This window comes from Triticum dicoccoides, chromosome 4A (assembly GCF_002162155.2).
Source record: "Triticum dicoccoides isolate Atlit2015 ecotype Zavitan chromosome 4A, WEW_v2.0, whole genome shotgun sequence".
Taxonomy (NCBI): domain Eukaryota; kingdom Viridiplantae; phylum Streptophyta; class Magnoliopsida; order Poales; family Poaceae; genus Triticum; species Triticum dicoccoides.
This window is the reverse complement of record NC_041386.1, coordinates 528,521,851-528,528,384: the sequence shown is the minus strand read 5'-3', so window position 1 is coordinate 528,528,384 and position 6,534 is coordinate 528,521,851.

Below are 6,534 nucleotides of genomic sequence, written 5' to 3'. Positions count from 1 at the left end.
GCTTAACGGCAGTCCAGCACTCGCCTAAGTTTGAAAAAAATCCTACTGAGCGGAGAGCAGTCCTCCCACTCAGGGGCTTAGCTGCAGTCGAGCACTCGCCTAAGTTCTCTCACTTTGAGGCTTAACGGCAGTCCAGCACTCGCCTAAGTTTGAAAAATCCTACCGAGTGGAGAGCAGCCCGCCCACTCGGGGGCTTAGCTGCAGTCGAGCACTCGCCTAAGTCCTCTCACTAAGAGGCTTAACGGCAGTCCAGCTCTCGCCTAAGTTTGGAAAAATCCTACCGAGTGGAGAGTAATCCTCCCACTCGGGGGCTTAGCTGCAGTCCAGTACTCGCCTAAGTTTGAGACCCATCCCTATCCGCAAGGACGACGAGGTGCAGGTTGACTGCAACCTTCTTCTTCGGAGCTGCAACACAAATACAACGTCCGCTCCATCCCTATCCGCAAGGACGACGAGGTGCCGGTCAACTACAACCTTCTTCTTCGGAGCTGCGGCACTAATACAACGTCCGCTCCATCCCTATCCGCAAGGACGACGAGGTGCAGGTCGACTGCCACCTTCTCCTTCGGAGCTGCGGCACAAATACAACGTCCGCTCTATCTCTATCCGCAAGGACAATGAGGTGCAGGTCGACTGCTACCTTCTCCTTCGGAGCTGCGGCACAAATACAATGTCCGCTCCATCCCTATCCGCAAGGACGAAGAGGTGCAGCAAGCAAAGTCCATCCGAAGGCAAACACAAGCACATTCGGAGATAAACCAAATTCAGATAAATACTAAATGGTTCCAATGCGAATCAAAAGTACTCGGGCACCAAGCCCGAAGGAGTTTAACGGTTACAGAAACCACTCGGCATTCCGAGGCAAATTTAAAGCGTATCCAAGTTTCATAAGATTGTTCACTCAGCCAGAGGAGGACTGGCAGGCTCCACGAATGAGTCCAGATCGATCCCATCAGCGATCCGAGTGGCAGCAGCAATGAAAGTCTCCATGAAGGACTGGAAGTCGTGCTTTTTGGTGTTAGCAACTTTGATCACAGCCAGCTTGTCTTCATGAACCTCCTTGCAATGGACTCGCACCAGGGACAGCGCCACGTCAGCACCACACCGGGCGGAGGATTTCTTCCATTCTTGCACTCGGTCAGGGATCTCGTTCAGTCGAGTCATCAGAGATTCTAGATCATTCTGAAGCGTCACCTCCGGCCAAAGTGTCGAGTCGATTTGAGAGACAACCTCCTTCAGGCGTGCGAGGTAGCTTGTGGCGCTGGCGATACGGGACTCCAGTCGGAGCACGTTCATCGCAGTTTCGTCGCAGACCAGGGAAGCGATAGGGTCCAGGCCCGTCTCGACCCTCCCAGTTTCTTCGTCAAAGTCTTGACAAAGTTCTGCAGCCAAGAGTCAGTTCAATCAACCGAGAAAAATCCGATGGCAAACATCAACACAGTCGGATTAAAAGAAATACCTCCCAGTGCGAGATAAAACTTCTTGGTGAGGGTCCTCAGATAGGCTTCTGTGTCGTTCCTCTTGCGGATCGCAGACTCCAACTTTTCTTTCAGGGCGACCTTATCCTTCTTCAGGCCGGTCACTTCGCGGTTAGCTTCATTAAGACATGATGTTAGTCTAGTCACCTCTCCTTCAAGCGTTCCGACTGAAGCAAGCTTCTTCTCTGCGAGAGCGGTTTTGTCTTGGGCTGCTTTTTGCGCGGCGGCGAGGTTCGAGTCCTTCTTGTCCAGAGCCAACTTCATTTTCTCTGCAAAAGAAATAATTGAATCAAAAAAGAGATCAAAGAGATATATTGAAATTCAGTCGGCAATCAGTTACCTTCCATACCAGCGGCCTCGTCTTGAGCTTTTTCAGATTTTGCTGAGCCAATTCCAAGTCTAAGTTGATTTGCCTCTGCTTCTCTTCGAGTTCGGCAAACTTGGAGATAAGAGTACAAGACTTCTGCAGGAGGCAAGAGACAGGTCAATCGATAGGTTCGAAAGCAGCTCATTTTCGAATGAATAAAACCTAAAGAAGTGGACAACAAGCTGTTCAGACCCCAGTCGACTGCCAGTAGTCGACCGTGGTCTCGGGGACTACACCCAGTGGGTGCACTTGGCGTGCCCCCACCGGTTCTGATCCCACTCGCCCGGCCCGCCGGAGTCGAGTGCAAGGAGTAAAAAAAGAGAGAGAAAGAGCAATTGCGCCGTCAAGAAAAGAAGAACTCAGACCACAGTCGACTGCCAGCAGTCGACCGTGGTCTCGGGGACTACACCCAGTGGGTGCACTTGGCGTGCCCCCACCGGTTCTGATCCCACTCGCCCAGACCGAGTGGAAGAGCGAAACTACCAAAAACGACAGCAACACCCATTGGGTGCTCTAATTCAACGCGAACAACAGGAGATTGTGCAGAAGAAGATTTTTCGAGAACAAAAACAGTCAGAAAGTCTACTCACCTTGACGTTGGCCCGAAGAGCGGCACTAGCATCGTAGGCAGCCTGACTGCTCTCGTGCACTATCTTCGCCCGCTCCATCAACATATCATCCTGTCGGATGGCTTCCGCAGCCGCTTCTGACTGGTTGTCTGGGACGGGGTAGCTGGTAAAAAAATGTGCAGACGACCCAGGTGCAGATGCTTGAGGCTCCGCGGTGTGGAGTTGGATAGTTGAAGGAACCACAAGCACGGTCGACCGCGTGGGGTGCTCACTCGGCAAGGGTGCAGCGAACGTCATAGCGGCCCTGCCCGCATCTTCAGCCTGACAGACGGGAGGTGTTGCAGTTGGTTCCTGCCGAGTCACCCTGCCAGCTGTTACCTTCTTGCTCTTCCTAGGCTTAGGAGCCACATCTTCGTCGTCGTCCGAAAGGTCAATGATGTTGGGTGGAGCTGCAAGACAGAACATTCGACCCCAAGTGAACCACTCGACCCTAAAAGGATCAAGAATCGAAATCGCAAGAGTTCATACCTGGGTTAGAGGTCACCGCATCCTCCATTTCCTCGTCCTGGTACTGGTATGAAGAGGTCCCTGACGTAGCAGCACTGCAAAGGCCCGCATTCAATCGGTTACATCCAGTTAATTGAATCCACATAAAGGACAAGTCAGATGGTTACCCGGAGATAGTAGGAACGGTCACTTTGATCCGAGGCAAAGCTTTGGGCGGTTTGGAAGAGATGGCTTTCGGCACTTTCGGCGCTGGAAGTGGCGCGACCTTGGATTGCTTTGGAGGCTTCTCAGTCGGCGTCGGGGAATACATCCTGGGGCGCTTCGAGGATTGCCCGATCGGTGCAGCCACCAAGTCCGGAGCGCGTGCCGGGTCATGAGTGTGCTTGGACCTCCTCTCCTTGCGAGGAGGCGAGTCGACTTCTTCCTCATCGGTCGATTCATCGCTCTCCTCGTCTTCCTCGGCTTCCGAATGCTCCTCGCCGCTCTCGCCCCCGCTCCCTTCTTCTTCAGCACCGGGGTCCTGCACTCCGTTGGGCATCGAGTACATTTCAATGAGGGCCTGAAAGGATAACAATCAAAAGACATTCAGTCGACCACAAACGGGACATCACGTGGTGAATCAGAAAGATACTTGATAAAACAGAAATATACCTGCTCCGGCTGGCGCGAGTTGTCGAATGGAATCACCCTCCTGGATCCCCGAGGGTTGTCTTTGTTGCCAGTGATTCCCCTCAACCAGTTCTCCAAGATATCCTCGCTGACCTCCTCCGGGTGGATCCGAGTGGTATCTTCGAGCCCAGAGTACATCCACATCGGATGGTCGCACGCCTGAAGAGGTTGGATGCGTCGACCGAGAAAGACCTCCAGCAGATCCATCCCGGTCACTCCGTCGCAGACAAGCTGGACGACCCACTCGACCAGCTCCTTGACCTGCGCCTTCTCTTCTGGAACTATCTTCAGGGGAGCAGGCTTCTCCACTCGACCCAAGGAGAAAGGAGGAAGTCCAGTCGACTGGCCAGGGGTTGGCTGATCCTTGCAGTAAAACCAAGTCGACCGCCAGCCCCGGACCGAGTCAGGAAGAATCATCGCTGGGAAAGTACTCTTGCTCCTCATCTGGATCCCCAGACCACCGCACATCTGGATCACCCGCGTCCTCTCGTCACTCGACTTGGCCTTTTTAACCGACTGGGATCGGCAAGTGAAAATGTGTTTGAAAAGCCCCCAGTGCGGTCGACAGCCCAAGAAGTTTTCGCACATGGACACGAAAGCGGCCAGATAGACTATGGTGTTCGAAGTGAAATGGTGGAGTTGAGCCCCAAAGAAGTTCAAAAAACCCCGGAAGAAAGGGTGGGGAGGCAGCGAGAATCTGCGATCTACGTGGGTTGCTAAGAGGACACACTCACCCTCTGTAGGCTGCGGCTCAGTTTCGTCCCTCGGGAGCCGAGCCGACTTGTGGGGGATCAATCCCCCCTCCACCAGGTCGTCGAGGTCGTCCTGCGTGATTGCCGAGCAGATCCAGTCGCCCTGGATCCAGCCCGCCAGCAGGCCGGACCTCGACGAGGATCCGCCCCGGCTGGTCCGCTTGCCCTTCGCCTTCGCGGTCGCCTTCTTCGCGCGTTCCAACGCTGCCGTCTTGTCCTTCCCCATGGTGGCGGATCGAGCTCGAGCGGAGGTCCGGCGACGAGGCGGAAGCGAGAGTGGCGGAGGGATCGGGAGAAAGAGAAGAGAGAATGGGGGCGTGCGGAGCAGAGGCATGGCCCGAGACCTTTTATAAGGCCTTCCACCGAGTGGCTGACTAGTGGACCCAAGCAATCTAAACAAATCCCGCAACAGTCGCGCGCGCAGTACATGGCGAAGAAGGTGGCGCGGGGATCGAGGAGACTTACCTAATCCGTCCCGATAACCTCGTTTCCTCCCTTCTGGCGCGATTCCCAAAATTCGAATCCCGCGAGATCCGCGGAGAGCGGAACAACCTGTCAGACTGAAGACAAACACCCTCTACATCATCATTCGGAATTCAACCATGGAAGTTCACTCGACAACAACCAAAAATGGACCAAGGCGATTGAGAAAGGAGTCGACTCGTCTCCTCAACTCATTGTTTCAGGACAAGGCATATTCATAGCACAAAGAGTGGGTCGGAAGTGTTCTCGACCCCTTCCTCACTCAAACCCTGATCCATTCGGGGGCTAATGATGAAGCTATGTACCTAGGGTAGGGTCATGGATCTGTCCAGCGTACCCTCCCCAAGGACATCTTTACAAAGAATCAGAAGCAATCAAAGAGAAATCATCATCCACTCGACCGTGGAGATGCGCTCACTCGACCACCTTGAAGACACTCGACCACCAGAAGATGAGGAACCCTCCACTCTGCAACGGTTAAGACTTAAACCATAGCATTATGAGCATTTATGACATTTACTGTAAACGTTACCTATAACGCCTTTCCTTTATGAGCATTGAACTCTATGTAACAGAGGGGAGCCGGGGTCCTGGCGCACTCTATATAAGCCACCTCCCTCCTCTGGGACAAGGGTCCGCACTTTTGTAAACACACACACACACACGTATAATCTAGTCGACTGCCTCAGGGCACCAAGACGTAGGGCTGTTACTTCCTCCGAGAAGGGCCTGAACTCGTAAAACTCATGTGTACAACTACCCATAGCTAGGATCTTGCCTCCTCATACCTACCCCCATTCTACTGTCAGTCTTAGATCCACGACAAAGCCGGCGATGGTGGTCATCTTCTCTGTCGGAGGTGGCCGGCCAGAGGTTGGGTGGTCAGGTCTCGAGATCCGTCATCTAGTCCTAGCTGGGAGTTGGGGAGACAGAGTTGCCGGTGAAAACCAAGCCGACGACAAGCGATGACGGTGTTCTGCGTCATTACCTTGATGAAGGCATCGTCGTGTAACTATTGTCGACCCACTTGTGCTGCTCCGGGGGAAACCCTAGGATCTGGTTTAATTTTTCATCGGAGATAATCTACCTTGAGGATATAATTTTCAGAAATAAAAACACTGTACTTGCCAAACAATATTAAGAAGTAAACTGCGAAAGATTCACTTTATGCTTGCAAAGAGCTTTCCCAATAATCTTTATCTATTTCTCTAGCTCTAGCAAGGCACAATCTAAATCCCCTCTCCAAAGCCTTGTAAATGATCCCTTAGCTAGCAAACAACCCGTATATTGCTAGACATTCTTTTAGAATCAAACATTTTAGTAAAAACACATGACCTATCAAAAGCCTCACATCTTCCTCAGTTTCATAGTCTACAGTTCGACAACTGAAAGTGAAGATACATGTTGGGTCGAGGCCAATAGAAATTCAGCTCACAAAGCACATGAAAGGACACATCAATATATCCTATACCGTTTGAGGCGATGTAGTTTAGAGTCGCTGCTCGCTGAAGGTTGATGATATTACTGGACATTCAGTTATCTGAAGCACAGGACCTACTATCAACCCATTCTCAAAAGGCATAATCACGGGGACCACATGAACCCTTTCTAAGAATATCTTAATGCTATTTTGACGGCATTTGAACATAAACAATAAGTAAATGCAATACAGACATGGTGCTTCAAAGTAAGCATTAACAACAACACCT